Here is a 23683-nt window from a genome sequence, read left to right as displayed (position 1 = left end):
TTCTGTCTTAAAGACAGTTAAGGAAGATAAACTAAACTAGAAACCGACACAAGTATTTGGGATTTTTAAATAAAGTAAGCAAGCTGGTCACAGTTGCTTATGCCTGTAATCCCAGCTACTCCGGAGGTTGAGGCAAGGGGATTGCTTGAGGCCAGGAGCAACACAGGGAGAGTATCTCTCTAAAAAAAATTTTTCTAAATAGTCAGGCGTGGTGGTACACGACTGTAGTCCCAGGTACTCGGGAGACTGAAGTGAGCTGTGATCACTCTACTGCACTGCAGCAAGCAATAAGAATGAGTTAGCAAAATAATAAGAAGAAGAAAACAGCATTTCAAACTGTTATTCAATAACAGGAGCAGATCTCTCATGGACTATTCATGTCAAAAGATTAAAGCTCGGCCGGGCGCGGTGGCTCACGCCTGTAATCCTAGCACTCTGGGAGGCCGAGGTGGGCGGATCGTTTGAGCTCAGGAGTTCGAGACCAGCCTGAGCAAGAGCGAGACCCCATCTCTACTAAAAATAGAAAGAAATTATATGGACAGCTAAAAATATATATAGAAAAAATTAGCCGGGCATGGTGGTGCATGCCTGTAGTCCCAGCTACTCGGGAGGCTGAGACAGGAGGATCCCTTGAGCTCAGGAGTTTGAGGTTGCTGTGAGCTAGGCTAATGCCACGGCACTCACTCTAGCCTGGGCAACAGAGTGAGACTCTGTCTCAAAAAAAAAAAAAAAAAAAAAAGATTAAAGCTCAAAATAAAAGTCAATTTTACATAGAGGAAAAATAATATAGAGGAACATGGTTTTAGTACTTTGACAAGGAGGAGCTAGCCAAGTAAATTTTACCAATTAAAAAACAAAGATTGGCTGGGCACGGTGGCTCACGCCTGTAATCCTAGCACTCTGGGAGGCTGAAGCGGGTGGAATGTTTGAGCTCAGGAGTTCGAGACCAGCCCGAGCAATGAGCAAGACCCCATCTCTACTAAAAATGGAAAGAAATTAGCTGGACAACTAAAAATATATAGAAAAAATTATCCGGGCATGGTGGCGCATGCCTGTAGTCCCAGCTACTCAGGAGGCTGAGGCAGGAGGATGGCTTGAGCCCAGCAGTTTGAGGTTGCTGTGAGCTAAGCTGACGCCACAGCACTCTAGCCCAGGCAACAGATTGAGACTCTGTCTCAAAAAAAAAAAAACACAACAACAACAAAAAAATGATTGGTAGAGTAGGAAAAAAAAATGACCCCACTACAATGCTGTCTCCAAGAAGCTCTCCTCAAATGTAACAATATAGGCAGGTAGAAAAAATACAAGGATGTAAAAAAGACATATATCATGGAAACATTAATCAACAGAAAGAGGATTACCTTAATATTAAATAAAGTGGACTTCAGAACAAAGAAAATTCACAGTAATAGGGAAAGATATTACATCATTATAAAATGGTCAATCCACAAAGACAAAGCAATCTTAAATGTGAATGCACCAACCAAGAGAGCGGCAAAATATGATGCAAAAACCATAGAGCTGAAATAAAAAATAGATAAATCTATAATTCTAGCATAAGAGCTCAACACCCCTTCCTCAATAATTGATACAACTAAAGAAATTAACAAGAATATAAGAGAATTTAATAACAACATCAATCAATAGGATCTAATAAAGCCTGGGTATGGTAGCTCACGCCTGTAATCCTAGCACTCTGGGAGGTCGAGGCGGGGGATTAAGTTCACGATCCGCCTCTGCAAGAGTGAGACCCTGTCTCTACCAAAAATAGAAAGAAATTGGCCAGGCAACTACAAATAGAAAAAAAATTAGCCAGGCATGGTGGTGCATGCCTGTAGTCCCAGCTACTCAGGAGGCTGAGGCAGGAGGATCGCTTGAGCCCAGCAGTTTGAGGTTGCTGTGAGCTAAGCTGACGCCACAGCACTCTATCTGGGCAACAGAGCAAGACTCTGTCTCAAAAAAAAAAGGATCTAATAATGAACATTTATAGAATACTCTACCAATGACAATAGAACACACATTATTTTCAAATGCCCACTGAACATTTACCAAGAAAGACCATATCCTGGGCCATAAAACAAATCTAAACACATTTAAAAAATTAAAATTATGCAAAGTGTGTTCTCTGAGAACAATGGAATCAAATTAGAAAACAACAACAGAAAGATAACAGGAAAATTTCCAAATACATAGAAACTACACAGTGGTAGTTTAAGTAATCCATAGTGCAAAGAGAAAATCTAAAGATACAACGAATTAAATAAAGATGAAAATACAACATATCAAAATTTGTGAGGCACAGCTAAAGTAGTGCTGACAGGGAGATCTACAGCAATATGTGCATGCAACAGAAAATAGGAAATGACTCTAATCAGTAACATAGCCTCCCTCGTCAAGAATCTAGACTAAGAAGAGCCAAATGAACCCACAGCAAACAGAAACCAATGAAAGTAAAGACAAAAAGAAAAAAATCAATGGGGTGGGTGGGAGCTAGCTGTTTGAAAGGATCAATAAATACGATAAACCTTTATTTAGCAAGACTAACAAAGAAAGAATTTTGTCAAAAACAAATTATTGGCATTAGGAATGAAACAGAAGATACCACACAGACCCTGCAGACATCTAAATGATAATACTACAAACAACTTACACATAAATTTGACACATAAAATGAACTAATTCCACAAAAGGCACCAACTACCAGAATTCAACCAATATAAAATAGATAATTTAAATAGCTCTGTAGCTATTTGAACTCATAATTCTAAAACTCCTCCAATAGAATCTTCGGACCCAGAGGGTTTCACTGGAAAATTCTAACATCTAACGAAAAATTAACACAACTTCTACACAATCTCACCCAGAAAGCAGAAGAGGAGGGAATACTTCTCAACTCAATTTTGTACAGCCAGTATTACCCTGATGGAAAAAACAGACAAAAACATAAAAAAAAAAGAAACTACAAACCAATATCCCTCATAAACATAGATACAAAATCCTTAACAAAATGGAATTCAGCAATATATAAAAAGAACTGCATACTATCACCAAGTGGGTTTTATTTCAGAGATGCAGCAAAGTCTGTTTAATAATTCAACAATTAATCAATGTAATCCACCATATTAATAGACTTAAGGAAGAAAAATGACATAACCTCTTCCATCAATGCAGAAAAGCAACTGACAAAATTTTCCACCTATTCATGATAAAAATTCTCAGAAAATTAGCAATAAAGGTGAGGCAGGAGATCAGAATAGGAAACACAGGTGGGGCAGAAGGGCAGGACAAAATTAGGGTCGCAGATCAATAAAAACAAAAGCTATGGTCAAGCTGCTATGGTAACCATTTTAGAAACACCTTGTTTTACTCCAGTTTGGGGAAGCCCCTCGGGAGGCGCCTGCACAGATGGAGGGCAAGAGTGTCCTCAAGTGATTCATTATACCATCATTATCACATATTACTGCCCCCCTGAATGGGCTTTGGAAGCCATGATACTTCCAGGCCTGCACAAATAAAGTAAAAAAACTCCCCGGCTCAACAGATGGGAGGAGAGAACATTTTCATTGGCCAGGGGGAACACAAGAATGAGGAAGTCAGAAAACAGAAAAGGGGAACCTGAAGAGACCCCAGGGCCACTGTCTACTTGGACCTGTGTCCTCTCCTACCCCTCTTCTGGAGTACACTATGACTTGCTAATCTTTCTTGACACTCCTACCCCCACATGTGGGGAGGTGTATTTCCTTAATAAATTTCTTTCACTTTGCTCTGCTGTTTTGGTGTTTGGTTTCAATTCTTTGTCCCCAAATATGAGGACGATAACATGTAAAAAAGGGACCTTCTTCAACTTGATAAAGAGTATCTACACAAAAATCCACAGCTAACATTCTTAATGGTTAATCCTGAATGCTTTTCCCCTAAAATCAAAAACAAGACAAGGAAGGATCTCACCACCCTTATACAACATAATATTGGAAGTCCTAGCCAATGCTATGAAATGGGAGAAAAGAAAAAAAGGGCAAGAAAGAAAGAAAAAAGGCAAACAGGAAGAAATAAAACGATTCCCATTTTATTACTTTTCTGTATTTCACTTGAGGAAGTAAAAAAGAAAATGCTAAGAGATAGAAATTAGAATCAGTAGTTTGAGCTCTAGTATTACCATCTCTATAGACCAATAGAGAAACATTAACTCACCATAGTTCCCAATTATCTAAAGCTGAAAAAAAAACCATTCAAATGATCCGAACAACCTTAACTGCCATAAACAACCATGGAAGAAGATTGTATGCAGCAGTATTATTACTGGATCAAAGAGAAGTCCAGGAAGAGTAATTCAACAACATCCAATAAAGTATTTATAACTATCAACAATATCTTTTCCATCCTTCGCATTCTTACAACCAGCACTCCTTCCAACCTACTTTTCTGACTCATACTCTACTAGTTATGACTGTGAGTAAATTAGTGTGACATAAGAAACTGATTCTTTGGAAATGAATAATCAATAGTTAATAAATCACTGTATATGGAGAACCTACCTGAATAGGGTATTAATTTATCCAAATGATTACAGACCTAAAGTTTAAATGAATTATCTAATTAGCTCTCAAGATTTTCCCATAAATTAACAAAATATTTTTAGTTACCAAGATACCAAATATGTTCCCACTTGACACATTTACTTTTCATTTCACAGTGCAATAATTCTTAATTTCTAGAGAAATTCAGTACTTAAAAATTCCCACTCCGCAAAAGAATATGTTAAATCTTCATAATGTTTTAGAATAGGAAAGATGATCAGATAAAACTCGCTATCACATCTCTCCATCTGAAAGGTATTGCAGTAAAATTGATATATATAAATAGCTGCTAGCAGTGGGGAAGAGCCCATCTATTTTAAAAAAGAATATGAATTGTGAGCTATAAAAATGTTCATTCCCTTAAATATGCTTAATGTACCAATAAATTATAAATATTCTAAAAGTTTAAAAATCAAGATAAATCTACTTTTTATATAAAAAAGACATATATAAACATTGTGTTAAGCGAAAAGGGCTGAACATAAATGATGATGTTCAAACTATAAAAGTTATGGACTAACACAGAAAAAGACAGAAGCAGCATTTGGGCAATACACATGGTGACTGGTAAATTAAAATTTGGAGATAAAATTATTCATATTTAAATTCCATTAATGCTAATATGTCTTTTGTTTAATAAAAATAAGCATGCTGTTTCTGACTTTATTTTAATTTCAAAGGTCAAATGGCAAAAACTTAGGTTGTTTTTTTTTTTTTCTGTTACCATAAATATAGGTTAAAGGGTTTAGGCCACAGAAAAAAAAAATGACACAACTATTTATAGCACCAGCAAGAGAGCACAAGAAACATGGACTGAAGGTGGCAGAGAAGAGAAGAAAGGATCAGCTTGATCTTCTTGACATGAAAAACGACATTTATGGACAATACAGTTAACATTGTATTTAATGGTAAAAAATTAAACTCCATCTAATATCCGGAACAAAACAAAAATGTCCCTCTGCTTTTGCCACTTTTTTTTTTTTGAGACAGAGTCTCACTTTGTTGCCCAGGCTAGAGTGAGTGCCGTGGCGTCAGCCTAGCTCACAGCAACCTCAAACTCCTGGGCTCAAGCGATCCTCCTGCCTCAGCCTCCCAAGTAGCTGGGACTACAGGCATGCGCCACTATGCCCGGCTAATTTTTTCTATATATATATTTTTAGTTGTCCATATAATTTCTTTCTATTTTTAGTAGAGACGGGGTCTCACTCTTGCTCAGGCTGGTCTCGAACTCCTGACCTTGAGCGATCCACCCGCCTCGGCCTCCCAGAGTGCTAGGATTACAGGCGTGAGCCACCGCGCCCGGCCTGCTTTTGCCACTTCTAAAACAACTTTGAAAAAGGACACAGTAGAAAACTAAACTACCTGATTTTAAGACATATAAATCTAAGAAACCAAAACAGTGTAATACTGGCATTAAGGTAGACAAACAGATTAATGGAACAAAATAGAGTCCAGAATGAGACCTACACATATACTGACAACTGAACTGGTCCAAATGTAGAAAGGCAATGCAGTGGAGAGAGGGTAGTCTTTCCTTCATCTGTCTTTTGAATTCGTTACAATTAAACCATTTGCCGCTAAAAAGACACTGTTAAAAGAATGAAACTCTAGCCTGGGCAGCCTGGGCAACAAAGCAAGACTCTGTCTCAAAAAAAAAAAAAAAAAAAAAAGAATGAAAAGACTAGCCAGAAGCTGGAGGAAAAAAAATCTCCAAAAAGTACATATCTGATAAAGGACTTGTATCTAGAATATATATATAAGTCTCAAAATTAAATAAAAAGAAAACAAACAACCTGATTTAGAAACAGGAGAAAGATTTGAACAGATACTTCACCAAAGAAAATATACAGATGACAATTAATCACACAAAAAGATGCTCAACATCATCAGGCTCAGGCAAATTAAAACCATAATGAGATATCACTACATACCTATCAGAATGGCTAAAATAAAAAACAGTGACAACATCAAATCTGACAAGGATCTGGAGAAAATAGATCTCTCATTTATTGCTGGTGGGACTATAAAATGTTACATAATATGGAAAACAGTTTGGCACCTTCTTACAAAACTAAACAGGGTGCTTTTTGAGAAATATCAGTAACAACCGTTTAAGATCACAGCTGCCAGAAACAGTAATAATAGTTGGGGTGAAAAAGATGACCAAAAAAAAAGAGAGAAAAGCTGGGGAATGAAATGTCCACAAGGACTTTGAAAAGGTCCAACAAATGCCTAGGAATCCAGAGGACCATTAGCATGTAGTAAACTACATACATGCTCAGGGAAGAGCTGAGAAAACACTAATCTCACACCTCTTGCTCTGCAAAACCAGGAGAAGGCTAAGGTAGGGCTATCAAATGAACACTGAAAATTCCCTAAGTAAAGACTAGATTTACTGGTTCAGGCATTTAAGGAAATCTGCCCCATCATGAACTGACAACTAAGTTAACTGAGCAAAGATAATGGGGGCCACAAGTGGCAAACAATATACGGACTTTATAAAATTAGTTAAAGAAGGTCTATAAACAAACAACCAGTAACAACAACAATAAAAACCCAGTGAGGAAGGAATCTGATTTCTAGAGTTGACAAAATACATTATTTTAAAAATGCAAAAGCCAACACCCCAAAAAATTACTAAATGGCAAAAACAAAAAGCAGGAAAGTATGGCCAATACAGGCATGGAATAAAAAGGATTCAACAGAAACTGCCCCAAGGAAGCCCAGACATTACACTTACCAAACAAAGACTTTAAGTCAGATACCATAAATATGTTCAACAACTAAAATAAACCATGACTACAGAACTAAACAAAAGCATGAGAACACCATCACACCAAATAGAGAAGATAAATAAAAAGAAATTACTTTCTAAGCAAGCAATTCAGAATTCTGTAGTTGAAAAATTTTAAAAACTGAAATGAAAAATTCAATGAAAGGGTTCAACAACATATTTGACCAAAGAGAAGAAAGTTCAGTCAACTTGAAGATAAGTTAACTGAGAATATCCAGTTTTAGGAACAGAAAGAATAAAGACTAAAGAAAAATGAACAGATCCTGGAACCTAAGAGACACCATTAAGCACACCAACATATTCACAATAGAAGTCACAGAAAGACAGTAAGACAAAAAAAGAGGCAGACAAGAATACCTGAAGAAATAATGGCATATAACGCCCCACATTTGATTTAGAAAAATTAATCTACACATCCAAGCAGCTAAATGACCTCCAACTAGGATAAACCCAAAAGAGATCCACACCCAGACACATCATAATCTAAATGTCAGAAATCACAGAAAAAGAAAATCTCCAGAGCAGGAAGAGAGAAGTGACTCATCATATACAAGAGATCCTCAACAGCAGTAAAAGACAGTATCTAATAAGGAAACATGAAGGTCAAAAGGCAGTGCAATCATACATTCAAAGCACTAATAGAAAAAGGCTATCAAAAAGAATTCCCTAAGTAGCAAAACAATGCTTTAGAAAATGAAAAATAATTTAAAATATTCCCAGAAAAACAAAAACTAAAAGAATTTGTCACTAGCAAATCTACCCTGGAAAAAATAAAAGCTGAAATTAAAGAACACTAAATATTAACTCAAATCCATAGGAAAAAATAAAGAGCATCAATAAAGACAATTAAATGGCTAAATATAAACAACTGTATAAATGTAATTTGTGTTTGTAACTCTTTTTTCCTCCTGATTTAAAAGATAACTGCATAAAGCAATATTTATTAAACTGTATTGATGGGCTTATAATGTATAAAGATGTCATACTATTTGTACAACAACAGTATAAAGAAAGGGAAGGGAGCATGAGCTATCTAAGAGCAAAATTTCTGAATGCTATTGAAATTAAGTTGCAGATACCCCAAACTAGATGGTCGTAAGTTAATTCCCAGGGCAACCACTAAAAAATAAACTCAAAAACACATAGCAAAATAAACAAGAGAATTGAAATGACTAAAAAAACTATGTAAAACAAAATAAAACAATAATGGATGAACAGAGAAACAAAAGAGACAAAAGACATAGAAAACAGCAAAACGGTACTACCTCGTCAGTAATTACATTAAATGTAAATTGACTAAACACTCAAATCAAAAGGCAGAGATTAGCAGAATGAATTTTTAAAAGCCTGCTCCAATTGTATGTTCTCTACAAAAGACACATTTTAGATTCCAACACACAAATTAAACATAAAAGGATGTATAAAAATATACTACAAAAAACAGTAACAACAGAGCTAAGAGTACATATACTATACAGATATCAGACAAAACAGATTTTTATGCAAAAAAGTGTTACTAGAAAGGAGAAGGATAGTTTATAACAAAAGGGTCAAAACATTAGAAAGCATAAACATATGTGTCTAAAAACATCACAAAATACATCAAGCAAGAACTGACAGAACTGAAGGGAGAAAAAGACAATTCGATGATAGTTGGAGACTTCAATACCTCTTTCTCAATAGCGAATAGAATAAATATGCAGAAAAGTGAATAAGGAAATAGAAGACTTGAACAACATTATAAACCAACTATACCTCAAGATATCTATAGAACACTGTACCCAACGACAACAAAATACAGAATCTACTCAAGTGCACATGGGACATTCTCCAAAGCAGAGTATATATTAGGCCATAAAACAACATCAATAAATTTTAAAGGATTGAAATTATGCCAAGTATGTTATCCAACCACAATGGAGTAAAATTAGAAATTAATAATGGAAGCTTTGGAAAATTCACAAAAATGTGAAAATTAAACAACACGTTCAAAATCAATCAATGGTCAAAGAAGGGAAGGGAAATGGGAAAATACATTGAGGTGGATGAATTAAAACAAACATACAACATACCAAAATAGACAGAATGCATTTAAAGCAGTGCTTAGAGAGAACTTTATCAGAACAAAGATCTCAAACCAATAATCTAACTTTCTACCTTAAAAACCAATAATGAAAAAGAGCAAATTAAAACCCAAGCAAGGAAAAGGAAGAAAATAATACAGAGTGGAAATCATTTGATAGAATGATCAAGAAAATAAAAAAGACTAATATTACTAAAATCAAGAAGGAAAACAGGGGACATTACTACTAATCTTAGAGAAATGAAATGCATTACAAAGCACTACAACAAACAACTGTATACCAACTGCTATAGTTTGAATGTGTCCCCCAAAAGTTCATGTTTTGTAAACTTAATCCTCAAATTCATATGTTGATGGCATTTGGAGGTGGAGTCTTTGGAAGAAAATTAGGGTTAGAAGAGGTCATGAGGGTGGGGCCCCATGATGATGGGATTAGTGGTTATAGACCTGAGTTGGCACACTCATGGCCTCTCACCATGTGATCCCTTCTGCCACATATGAATGACACCTTCAAGAAGGCCCTCACCAGATGTGGGTCCCTTGACCTTAGACTTCCTAGCCTCCAGAACTGTTAAAAACTGTAAGAAATAAACTTCTTTTCTTTATAAATTACCTGGTCTGTGGTACTCTGTTATAGCAACAGAAAACAGACTAAGATACCAACAAATTAGATGAAATGGACAAATTCCTATAAATGCACAAATTAGTAAAATGCACATACTTACTAAAAAAAATACATAAAATTTTAACAGACCTATAACTAAAGAAAATGAATCAGTAAAAAATATATATATATACACAGAGAAAACAGACAGCTTCATTAATGACTTCTACCAAATATTTAAATAGGCCGGGCGCAGTGGCTCACGCCTATAATCTTACCACCCTGGGAGGCCAAGGTGGGTGGACAGCTCGAGGTCAGGAGTTTGAGACCAGCCTGAGCAAGAGCGAGACCCCATCTCTACTAAAAAAAAATAGAAAGAAATGATCTGGCCAACTAAAAATATATATAGAAAAAATTAGCTGGGCATGGTGACGCATGCCTGTAGTCCCAGCTACTCGGGAGGCTGAGGCAGTAGGATTGCTTAAGCCCAGGAGTTTGAGGTTGTTGTGAGCTAGGCTGATGCCATGGCACTCATTCTAGCCTGGGCAACAGAGCAAGACTCTGTCTCAAAAAAAAAAAAAAAAAAAAAAAATTTAAATAAATAACACCAGTATTGTACAAATTCTTCCAAAAAATAGAAGAGGAAAGAAGATTTGCCAATTCATTCTGTGAGGCCAGTATTATCCAGATGCCAAAACCAAACAAAGTTATCACAGGAAAAGTACAATGCAATATCCCTTATGAATATGGATGACAAATCATCAACAAAATGCTAGCAAACTGAATCCAACAGTCTAGAAAAGGATTAAATATTATGAATCCAGAAAACTGTAAAACGGATTACATACCATAACCAATTGAGATTTATACCAGGAATCATACTGAGTTTAAAACCCAAAAAGCAAATGATATAAGTACATAAAATTAAAAGAATAATGAACAATGACAATATGATTGTATGAATAAAGAAAAAACATTTGACCAAAGTCAATACTCTTCCATGAAAAAAAAACATTCACTAATACAAGAATAAAAGGAAACTTCCTCAACCTCATAGAGACAATCTACAAAAAAAAAAAAACAAAAAAAAAACCTCAGCTAATGTCATATACATAATAGTGAATGAATGACTTAATTTCCCCTAATATCAGGAACAAAACAAGGACATAGACTTTCATCATTTCTATTCAACATGCTACTAGAGGTTCAATGGTAATTTTTAAAAACTTAACTTTTATGATTCAACATGCAAAAACTGATAATGGAATATATACTGTATTAACAGAATGAAAAGAACATGATCATCTCAATCAATGCAGAAAAAGCATTTGAAAAAATTCAGTACCATTTCATGATAAAACCACTCAGCAAGCTAGGAGTAGAGCAAACTACCTCAACATAATAAGGGACATATATCAAAAACCCACAGCTAACATCATACACAATGGCAATTTCACATAGTAGTGAAAGTCCTAGTCAGAGCAATTAGGCACGAAAAAGAAATGAAAGCCTTCCAAATTAGAAAACAAGAAGTAAAATTATCTCTTCACAGATGACATGAGCTTACATGTAAAAAAAAAATCCTAAACACACACCAAAAAAACAGACAAAACAACCTGTTAGAACAAATTAAGCTAAGTTGCAGGATATAAAATCAACTCACTAAAACCAGCTGGGTTACTGTACACTAACAATCAATGATCCAAAAAGGAAATTAAGAAAGTAATTTCATTTACAATACTATAAAAAAGAATAAAATACTTAGAAATAAACTTAAACAAGGAGGCAAAAAGATTTATATATGGAAAACTACAAAACATTGTCAAATGGAAATTAAAAACACAAATGGAAAGATATCCATGTTCATGGATTGGAAGACTTAATATTGTTAAGGTGTCAAAACTACTAAAAGTGATCTACAGATTTAATGCAGTTCCTACCAAAATCTCCCTGGTATTTTTTGCAGAAACAGAAAAATCCATTCTAAAATTTATATGGAATCTCAAGGGACTCTGAATAGCAAAACAATCTTCAAAGAAGAACAAAGTTGGAGGTCTCACATTTCCTGATTTCAAAAGCTTACTACAAAACTTATTTCTTTTCAACAAAAAGTTTTGGAAAAACTGGCTATCCACATGTAAAAGAACGAAGTTGTACTCTTACCTTAAACCAGCAGTCCCCAACTTTTTTGGCACCAGGGACCGGTTTCATGGAACACAATTTTCCACAGGGTTGGGGGTAGGAGGGGATGGCTGGGTAGTGGCTGTAAATACCACCACTCACCTCCTGCTGTGCAACATGGTTCCTAACAGGCCATGGACCTGTAGTGATTGGGAGGGGGTTGGGGACCACAGCCTCAAACCATATATAAAAATTAACTCAGAATGGATCAAAGACCTAAATGTAAGGGCTAAAACTATAAAAATAAAACTCTTAGAAAACAGGGAAAAGCTTCATGACACTGGATTTGGCAATAATTTCTTGGATATGACACCAAAAGCACAGGCAATGAAAGAAAAAATAGATAAGTTGGACTTTGTCAAAATTAAAACCTTTGTGCATCAAAGAACACTATCAGCAGGGCATGGTGGCTCACGCCTGTAATCCTAGCACTCTGGGAGGCTGAGGCGGGAGGATTGTTTGAGCTAAGGAGTTCAAGATCAGCCTCAGCAAGAGCGAGACCCCGTCTCTACTAAAAATAGAAAGAAATTAGCTGGACAACTAAAAATATATAGAAAAAATTAGCCAGGCATGGTGGCGCATGTCTGTAGTCACAGCTACTCGGGAGGCTGAGGCAGCAGGATTGCTTGAGCCCAGGAGTTTGAAGCTGCTGTGAGCTAGGCTGACACCACGGCACTCTACCCTGGGCAACAGAGTGAGACTCTGTCTCAAAAAAACAAACAAACAAAAACAAAATACAGTTTATTTTGCATGAGGAAGCACAAAAATTTCAACAGTTTAATTCTGCACTGCCCCTAGAGGGCAGCATGCTATTTTTAAAACTTCAGTACCTAAAATGTCTAATACTAGTCTTCAACAGCAGGAATTTCTTTTACTTATCATATATACTGGACTTTAAAACTAGAGATGGAAAATACACCATCATAGGAGCGCATACCTGATGCTCTCAACCTATTTTTATATATGGACATAAAGAGATAATTAACTTTATTTTTACAGATGAAAAAACAGGCCTATTTATAGAGGTTATAAAGTCTCCTTAATGTCACACTGCTAGAAAGTCCAAGACCTAATGTGCCAGACTCCAGAGATTGCAATCATTCTATTATATACCTCAAATATTCACTTATTTATTTCATAAAATATTTATTAAGCATCCATTATATTCCTGGCACTATGTTAAGTACCAGGGACCTGCTAGAGCTCATATATTATCTAAGGCAGTAAAAGTACTTAAAAAACAATTTGGAATTTTTAAGGTGTTACATCAATGTTAGAAAATACTACTTCTGATAGAATTACTAATACAGATACAAATATACTGCTTAAGTCTTAAAGTCTATCAAATGTATTTTTCCTTTATAAGCGTGTAAGCTCCTTAAAGGAGCTTTGCCTCTATATTTCTCTTAGCACCCAGGACTGAGCTTTGTACTTAGTAGTATTCAAAAAGTAATTCTGTTAATTATACAGAAACATCAGTATCACCTGGGCCCCTCTTTCCGTAACTGTCCATCCCCAACTGGGTTTTAGGAACACTGGCAGCCAGTTTTATTGCCCAGGCAGGATACTGGCAATCCCTCTGGGAAAATTAACCACTAGCCCAGGAAAGCACTTGTAAATCCTAAAGCCTACAGGCCAAAAAGAGAACCACAGAACATGTAAACAGTCATACACCACAAGTTTTCTATCAGCCTTTTGCTGTCTGTCCCATAATTGCACCATACTATGTCTACTACATAAAGGTATAATAAGGTGTCTTCCAAATGTACAGGAATTAAACTAGCATTGTAGGTAAGTGTCCAAAAGAATGACATCTAGAACTAAGTCAGTGGTGCCTCTTAAGCTACCTACGGTGAAGGGCCAATTTTTTCCATTTTTAATCTATCACAGACTGTGACAAATTGTATTTTTCAGAAATGGCAGCAATAATATTTCTAGAATTTTGCCACTACACAAAAAGGTGGAGTCTATGTCCCTTCTCCCATGAATTTGGGCAGACCTTTGTGGGTATAGCGGAAATGACACAGTGACTTCTGAGGCTGGGTCATAAAAGAAGATACAACTTTCACCAGGTTTGTCTAAGGACAAAGCTTCTGATCTCATATTCTCTCTCTCTCATACATACACACACAGACACACACACACACACACACACACTCAAAAAGGAAATATGGCAAAAAATTTTAACAATTCTTGATTCTCAGTGGTAAGTATGCACGTATTGACTGTATCCATCATTCTTTAAATTTTTCTGTTTGAACATTTTCATAATAAAATTGAGAAGAAAAAAAAAATTTCATAAAATAGGCATGGAAGTACATTTAACAACTCTACTATGCCATTAATTTGACCTGAAATTAGCATATTACCAATTAATAAAGCACTTGTATGCCTATCAGTCAGTTTTTAAGAACGACCTACATCACCATTTCTTTAACTTAAGTGTGTAACAGAATTACTTGAACTTTTGAAAAATGAGGATTTCTGGGACCCAACTCCAGATTCTGAAAAAATAACACTTTCAGTAAGTCCCACAAGTGATATCGATATGGATGGTCCATGGCCTACACTTTGAGAAACACTACTGTATAGCAGCGGTTCTCAACTGGGGCAAGTTTGTCCTTCAGGGAATATCTGGCAATGTCTGGAGATATTTGGGGTTGTCACACGCGAGGGAAAAGTGCTACAGGCATCTAGTAGATAGAGGCCAGGGATGCTACTAAATATCACACAATACACAGGACAGTGTCCCTACCCAACACACAAAAAACTATCTGGTCCAAAATATCAATAGGGCTGAAGTTGAGAAACACTTATCTAGAGAGTCCTTTTCTTTAACAAACCATATAAGAGGAAGTTTAGTAATGTCTTCTTTCCTCAGTATCATAAAATACAAGAAAATGGAAAAGATGAGGAAATCAGACTGACACAACTAGAGACTTTGACTTATGTTGCTTTTTTTTTTTTTTTTTAATGGTATACTCCTCCCATCAAGAATTAGGGGGTCGGCCAGGCGCAGTGGCTGACGCCTGTAATCCTAGCTCTCTGGGAGGCCAAGGTGGGAGGATCGCTTGAGGTCAGGAGTTCAAGACCAGCCTGAGCAAGAGTGAGAAAAATAGAAAAAATAGAAAAAATTAGCCAGGCGTGGTAGCATGCACCTGTAGTCCCAACCATTTGGCAGGCTGAGAGGCAGGAGGATTCCTTGAGCCCAGGAGTTTGAGGTTGCTATGAGCTAGGCTCATGCCACAGCACTCTACTCAGGGTGACAGAGTGAGACTCTGTCTCCAAAAAGAAAAAAAAAAGAACTAGGAGGTGTATGTTATCTCTCTTGAAAAGGGACTGTTTTGACTAACAGAGTACAGTACATGTGATGCTTTATGACTTCTGGGACTGCATGAGGAAAGGCCTTGAGCTTCTATTGGGCTCTCTTGGAACACTCACTCTCAGGATGCTTCCTTTCAGAACTTAACTAACATGCTGTAAGAATCCCTAGCCATATGGACAGTCCATACATAGGTGATCTGATCCAGGTGGGTCACGTGGGTCCCAGGTGAGGCCATCCTTCATTCATTAGACATATGAATAAGCAATCTTGGAAGTGGATCCTCCAGCCTCCAAGTGTTCCAACCCCCAGCCATTCTCAGCAGAGCAAGCAGACACTGTGGAACAGAAAAGCGTCACCACTCCTGTGCCCTGTTTGAATTCCTCACTCACAGAGCCTATAAATAATAAAATGGTGGTTGGTTTATGCGACTAAGTGTCAGCATGGTCTGTTATGCAGCAATAACAACTTCAAAATCTCAGATCTGTCACTTAATTCTTAAAATGAGAGTCCCCTCAGGAGGATTCCCCTCAGAAGGACTAAGTGGCTTTCCTAAGGCTACACAGGCAAAAGTAATGGAGTAGCACTTGAATCCAGATCTGTCTAATCTCAAAGATGATGCTATTTCTACCACATCAAATGGATTTCTACTTCCTCATGCTGAAATTATACTTACTGATTGCTCTTTTCAAAGCCAACCACAGAAGCATCTAAATTAACTGAAGATATCATTGAAAAAGAGACATCACTATTTGTGGTTTGCAAATCTTCAATCTAATCCATTGCACTCTCTTTATTGTTTCCTCGATCTCCACCTCAACAGTCTCCCCAGAAAATTTAAAGGGGAAAAGATGTCACAACCACATACACTGAGATGTATGTTACTCATCTGCCCTTACTCATCATATATGTTGGTGATGTTAAAAGAAAAAGGATTACAGGTGGATTGAGAATCAATATCAGAGTTTTGTTGTTTTATTTTGTTTAGCATAACCTATTCTTTCTAACCTCTCCCAGTAGCATCCTAAATCAAGTTCCTAAGTCAATGTCCAAATGGAAAAACATCTTTACTCCAAAAATGAATGCAAATAAGTACAAATTAAATGCGCAAAGCAGCAAAAAGAGGACACTCATTCAGCCAATTATCAAGCTCTCAAAATACAAATATTTCAATGTTACTATGCTGCACTCATCTAGAATTTAGCAAAGAAAGGGTTTTCACAGTCTAAGGCTGAGGTCTTTCTATTAACAACTGCTGTTACATCTGTAATACATTTGTCACTGATTCACTGTAAATTTTAACATTCTAATTCTGTTACTATCTAGTTCTGATTACTTTGGGGAAATCACTTTATTTTTCCTAGCCTCAATTTCTTGATCTGTATAATGACAGAACTTTGTGTGATCTATAATCTGTACTATCTTATACAGTAGCCATGCCATATATAACAATATGGCCCACATGACTTAAGAACTGTTTTAAATTAAGTTAAATTTAAATGGCCAAATTTGGCTAGTAGTTACTCTATTGGACAGTACAGGACTATATGACCTCTAAGTATCCTCTTAATTCTAAAATTTAATCATTTCTAATTTCCAACGTTTTAAAAAAGTTCCTTTCTCTCTAAAATTGAGTAAACAAATAAACCTAACTATATATCAAATAATCACACAGAAAAAAATGACTCCAGTCACCGTTAAACACAATATTCTTGATCAGGATTGACAACTTTTTCAGTGAAGAGCCAGATAGAAATTGTTTTAGGTTTTATGGGCCATATGATCTTTGTTGCAACTACTGTTAATAATTCTACCTTTGGCCGGGCGCGGTGGCTCATGCCTGTAATCCTAGCACCCTGGGAGGCTGAGGCGGGAGGATCGCTGGAGGTCAGGAGTTCGAGACCAGCCTGAAGAAGAGCGAGACCCCTGTCTCTACTAAAAATAGAAAGAAATTATATGGATAGCTAAAAATATATATAGAAAAATTAGCTGGGCATGGTGGCACATGCCTGTAGTCCCAGCTACTCAGGAGGTTGAGGCAGGAGGATCGCTTGAGCCCAGGAGTTTGAGGTTGCTGTGAGCTAGGCTGACGCCACGGCACTCTAGCCCAGGCAACAGAGCAAGACTATGTCTCAAAAAATAAAATAATTCTACCTTTGTAGCATTTAAAGCAGCCAAAAACAACATATAAATGAATAAACATGGTTATGTTCCAAATTTGGATACTTAAGGCCAAATTTCATATAATTTTCGTGTGTCCATTTAGACTCCATTTAAAAAAAAAAAAAGTAAAAAGCATTCTTAGTTCACAGGCCATATAAAAACAGGTGGCAGTCAGATTTGACCCACAGGCCACAGTTTCTTGACACCTGCTCTTTACTATAACCACAGCAGAATATATTCTGAAGATAAATCAAAAGAAATGTAAAAAAACTTTGAACTTAGTAAATTTCTTGTCAATAGTGGTCTTGATGAAACATTCTGAAGCTATTTTATGAGTATCACATGATTGAACCAATGAATAAATGTTAATTCATTTGTTGAGAACCAGCAGTATGGCTATAGAAGACAAGAAGTCAGATATGGCATGGGAGATGGTTGTAGTACTGGGTCAAAAGTAGAGGTATTGATATGATCTCATTTTTCTTAAATTATATTTTATGTCTCTGTCCACAATTAGAACCAAGAAGCAAAAACATTCCAATAACACTGAACATACTTAATTCCTTATATACTATTCTCCACTAAAAGAAATTAGGACTCTTTGGTTAAAAAAGGCTGATTCTAGAGCTGGAGCACAGGAGTTTGAGGCTATAGTGAGCTATGACACCACTACACTCTAGTCTAACCAATAGAGTGAGACCCTATCTCAAAAAAAAAAGAAAGAAAATTGTCATTTTATAATTATCTTAACTGATCCAGGCAAGAATTATCAACAAACACTAAAATTACGAGATGAGAGTTTATCAGGAAACAAGATACACAATCTGAAAGTATCAGCCCATAGGTTAGTTATTAATTACAAAAGGGAAAAGATATCTTTACAATGGAGAAATGCCAGATTCCACCCTAACCAAATGATCAAATTTAACATCACCAAAATTGATGTCATAGGTACCCTGAGTTGTTACCAAGATTAAATGAGATCATGTATGAGAAGCCCTTAACAGAGTCTCTGACACTTAAAAGTGCCTAGTTAATTTAAGTATTAGCCTCGTTACTGGGTACTACCTTTCTAAACATTCAAAACTGATTTTAGGAAGACAATTTAGAAATTATGTTTTTATTAAAATATTTCAAGCTGGATTTGGTGGCACACACATGTAGTCCCAGCTACTCAGGAGGCTGAGGCAGGAGGATCCCTTAAGCCCAAGAGTTCAAGTCCAGCAATGGGCAAAAAAACGAGACCCCCCATCTCTTTAAAGGAAAAAGAAAAAAAAAAATACTCTAGTTACACCAGAATTAACAGAGTATTTATTATCCCAGCACTCTGGGAGGCTGAGGCAGGAGGATTACAGCCAGGAGATCCTGGGTCTCCATAGGGAGACCCTGTCTCTACAAAAAAAATTAAAAAAAAAAAAAAATTAGCCAGGTGTGGTGGTACACACCTGTAGTCCTAGCTACTCAGGAGGCTGAGGTGGGAGCATCCCTTGAGCCTAGGAGTTCTAGGCTGCAGTGAGTTATGATCCGGCCACTGCACTCCAGCCTGGGCATGAGAGTGAGACCCTATCCCCAAAAACGAGAAAAACAAACAAAAAAAAAGCCTCAAATCAAGTGTCCATATGCTAGGCAATCAGCTAAATGATGTTCTTCTTTACTTTCCCCTAATCCTTCCCACATTCAGTTTATCTACTGAGTGCCTCATAATGTGCCAAAGAAAAGGCAACAAAATGACTATATCAAACAAAACAAGGTAAAAGTTCCCGCCCTCATTGAGCTTCCTTCCATTCTTATGAGGAAAGAAAAAATACATATAAAGGAGTAAGGTGGTGGTATAAGCAGGGAAGAACAGGCATGTGGGAGTGGGGATGCAATTTTAAATAGAGTACTCAGAAAAGGCATGGTTAAGAAATTAGATTTTGAGCAGAAACTTGAAAGGAAGTGAGAGAGTGAACCATGTGGATACTCCATCTGCCTGGAACACTTGGGAGAAAGGTGTTCGAGGCAGGCAGAATAACAAACACAAAGACCTGAAACAGGACCCTGTCTGCCAGTGCCAGGAACAACAAGGAGGCCAGTGTTCCTAGAGAAAAATGAAAAAGGAGAGGAGTCAGAGATAAGGTCAGACAGACAGCAGGGTCCACAGATCACGTAGGGCCTTTCTGGCCATGGTCACACTTTAGTTTTTACTCTAAGTAGGACTGAAAGCCATTAAAGGATTTTAAGCAAAGGACCAAGGTTATCTCTCTCACCATGTAAATACAATTTATCTTTGAACAATGCAGGCACTGGGGCGCTGACGCCCCGCCCCGTGCAGTTGAAAGTCTGCTTGTAACTTTTAATTCCCCCAAAACTTAACTCCTAATACTCTACCGTTGATTAGAAGCCTTACAGATAACATAAACAGTCAATTAACACATATTTTGTATATGTATTACATACTGTATTCCCGCAATGAAGAAAGCTAGAGAAAAGAAATTAAGAAAATCATAAGACAGACAAAACATATTTACTATATTCATTAAGTGGAAGCGGATCGGCCGGGCACAGTGTGCCTGTAATCCTAGCACTCTGGGAGGCTGAGGCGGGAGGATCACTGGAGGTCAGGAGTTCGAGACCAGCCTGAGCAAGAGCGAGACCTCGTCTCTACTAAAAACACAGAAAGAAATTATATGGACAACTAAAAATATATAGAAAAAATTAGCCAGGCATGGTGGCGCATGTCTGTAGTCCCAGCTACTCGGGAGGCTGAGGCAGAAGGACTGCTTCAGCTCAGGAATTTGAGGTTGCTGTGAGCTAGGCACTCTAGCCTGGGCAAAAGAGCGAGTCTCTGTCTCAAAAAAAAAAAAAAAAGTGGATCATCACAAAGGTCTTCACCCTTGTCATCCTCACATTGAGTAGGCTGAGGAAGAGGAAAGGATGGGTCTTGTTGACTCAGGGACTACAGAAACAGAAGAGGTGGAGGAAGTAGAAGGGGAGGCAGAAGAGGCAGGCACATCTTATGTAACTTTAAGGAAATACATCGTAATTTCTGTCTCATTTTGTTTTTTATTTCTCTTAAAATGTTTACATGCAGTACCAATCCTTCTTCCACCATTTGCATTAGTTTCAGTGTCCATATCACATAAGGATCCATGTCATAAAATAAGTCAAAAGCAATCTTGAATAATCAGAACCCTTCTGCCAGATTGTCTAACATCTACTTGTTTTCTGGCACTGCTGTTTATACATCATCTTCCTCATCTGGCACCAGTTCAGAAGCACTCATCTCCATCAAGTAGTCTTCTGTTAATTCCTCTGGTGCGGGATCTATTAGCTCTTGATTTCTTTGAGATCCCTATCTTGAAACCCTTTACCCCCTACCTTTTTTCCATATCCACAATCTCTTTCATGATTTCTTTGATAGGCTCTGTCATAAACTCTGTGAAGTCATGCACAACATAGGGACACAATCTTTCTCCAGCAGGAATTTATTATTTCAGGTTTGACAGCTTTCACGGCTTTTTCTACACCATGGCATCTTCAGTGGTGTAATCCTTCCAGACTTTCATGATGTTCTAGCAGGTTTTTCTTCCACAGTGTTGACAATCCCTTCCATAGACTGCCATGTGTAATGAGCCTTAAAGGTCTTCATGACCCCCGATCTACAGGCTGAATTACAGACGTTGTGTTTGGGGGCAAGTAGACCACTTTGACGCGTTCAGTGTTGAATTCATGGGGTTCTGGGTGGCCAGAGCATTGTCCAATATCAAAACAACTTTAAAGGCAGTCCCTTACTGGTAAGGTACTTTCTGACTTTAGGGACAAATCATTGATGAAACCAATCCAGAAAAAGGATTCGGGTTGTCCAGGCCCCCTTGTACAACCAAAAGACTGGCAGCTGGTGAGCAGCTTTATAGATAAGAGCAGTCCTGATCATAAATCCAACTGCATCTGCACAAAACAGTAAAGTTAGCCTATCTCTTCCTGCTTTAAATCCTGGTGCTTGCTTCTCTTTCTTACTAAATAAATGTCCCTTGTGGCTTTTGTTTTTCCAGAATAGGGTACTTTCATCTGCATTAAAAACCTGTTCAGGTAGATATCCTTTCTCCTCAATGATTTTCTTAATGGTGTCTAGGCATCTAATGGGTGCTTTTTGACCGGCAAAAGCTGCTTTTCCTGTTATCTTGACATTTTTTAAGCCAAACCACTTTCTAAAATTATCAAACCATCCTTTGCTGACATTAAACTTTCTCCAGCTTAAGAGCTTTCACCTTTCTTTTGTTTTTAATGACTTCTTTTTTACTTGAATCACATTAGAGTCTATAGGTATGCCTTTCTTAGAGTAATCCTGGGCCCACATAAAAGCTATTTATAAAAAGGTATTTTGGCTGAGAGCAGGGGCTCAGGCCTGTAATCCTAGCACTCTGGGAGGCCAAGGTAGGAGGATTGCTTGAGCTCAGGAGTTCGAGACCAGCCTGAGCAAGAATAAGATCCCACCTCTACTAAAAAAAAAAATTTTTAAAGTAATAAAAAATAAAAAGGTATTTTACAAAAACTACAAGGTTTTTGTGCCTGCTGGCTTAGCTGCAGTGACAGCTTCACACATTTCCCCCCTTCCTTTTTTTTTTTTTTTTTACAATGGTCCTTATGCTGGATTAATTTCTCTTAATGGTGGGCAACCACAGCTACAGACCTCAATCTGTGATACAAATCAAGCAATTCAACTTTTCTTGTAATGTCATGACTTTTCTGTGCTGATTGGGAGCACTTCTAGCACCACTAGTGGTACTCTGTATGGGTCCCATGGTGTTATTCAAGGTTTATGGTACTACACTAAACACAATGAAAAATACACTGACCACTGAAAAATTACAGGAGAACTGCAGATGATCACTTTTTACTGCGATATGCAATTTACTGGAGAACAATTTCACTGGAGAGATGAATTGCTCCCTAAGGATGATTAGAGTCATGTGCATTTTAAAGAGATACTCACAACACTTTAGCTCACAGCAATAGCCACAGGAGGTGGTTACAAAATTATTACAGTAGTATAGTATGTACTACACTTTAATTTTATACTTAATTTAATATTGCATCTTTACATTTGTTTACATTTCTCTCAACTGCAAATGACACCACGTAGGCCTATGTTTGTGTACATAAGTGTGGTAAGCTTTAATGTTTTGTAATAGATTTGTGTATATTTTATGGTAGTAAATGATAAAACAGACTACTATCTACACATATTTTATGCATTCATGACATACCTTTTTCTTAATTTTTTCACTCTTCCTAGGCTATGCAGTTCATCTGAGTTTTTTCAAATTGTCCCAAATCTCAAAAAAATTTTCCAATATATGTATTGAAAAAAATCCATGTATAAGAGGACTTGTGTAGCTCAGACACATGTTGTTCAAGGGCCTACTATAGATGCATTTTCATCTTGCAGCATTTTCTACTGATGCGCTAAATACAAAAAATTGAGAATATATCCCAAGCATGCTACAGTGCTAACAAAGAACTCATTAATATCTATGATATTATAAATTGGTAAGACCCTAGCAGATAAATGAACGAAGAACTTGAAGAATGTATGCAAGAAGAAATGAAATTAGTATATAAACATGAAAAAAATTCAACCTCATTATCACTAAAAAGAAATACAAAATAAAACAAAGTACCATTTATTAACCATCACTAGAGAAGTTGGTGGTTCAGGTCTATAATCCCATATCTGAAATCTCTGGTTCCAAAACACTTTCAGAAGATCTGGAATACAGAGCAGTGATATGGCACAAATATCTTAAATTAAGTAATATTCTTGGTTGATTCCAAGGCGGTACCCTGTATTCAACCATATTGCTATTTAAAATTTCTTTAGAGAACCTGAAGAATGTACACTGTAAGTGGAATAAATCAAGACCAAAGAGCCTCTCACATCAGTTTAGGTCAAGTCTAGCTGCCAAATTAGTTACAA

At 36.9% G+C, this 23683-nt stretch overlaps 1 protein-coding gene across 1 annotated transcript in view; it reads right to left on the bottom strand.

Annotated features, from left to right (window-relative positions):
- PTPN4 (protein tyrosine phosphatase non-receptor type 4) overlaps positions 1-23683 on the bottom strand; it is a 187462-nt gene that overhangs the window by 149368 nt on the left and 14411 nt on the right. The gene's annotated exons all lie outside the window — the stretch shown is intronic.

The sequence above is a fragment of the Eulemur rufifrons genome, chromosome 1, assembly GCF_041146395.1.
Source record: "Eulemur rufifrons isolate Redbay chromosome 1, OSU_ERuf_1, whole genome shotgun sequence".
Classification (NCBI taxonomy): Eukaryota; Metazoa; Chordata; class Mammalia; order Primates; family Lemuridae; genus Eulemur; species Eulemur rufifrons.
The sequence above is the reverse complement of the archived record's forward strand: the minus strand, read 5'-3'. Positions and strand labels throughout refer to the sequence as shown.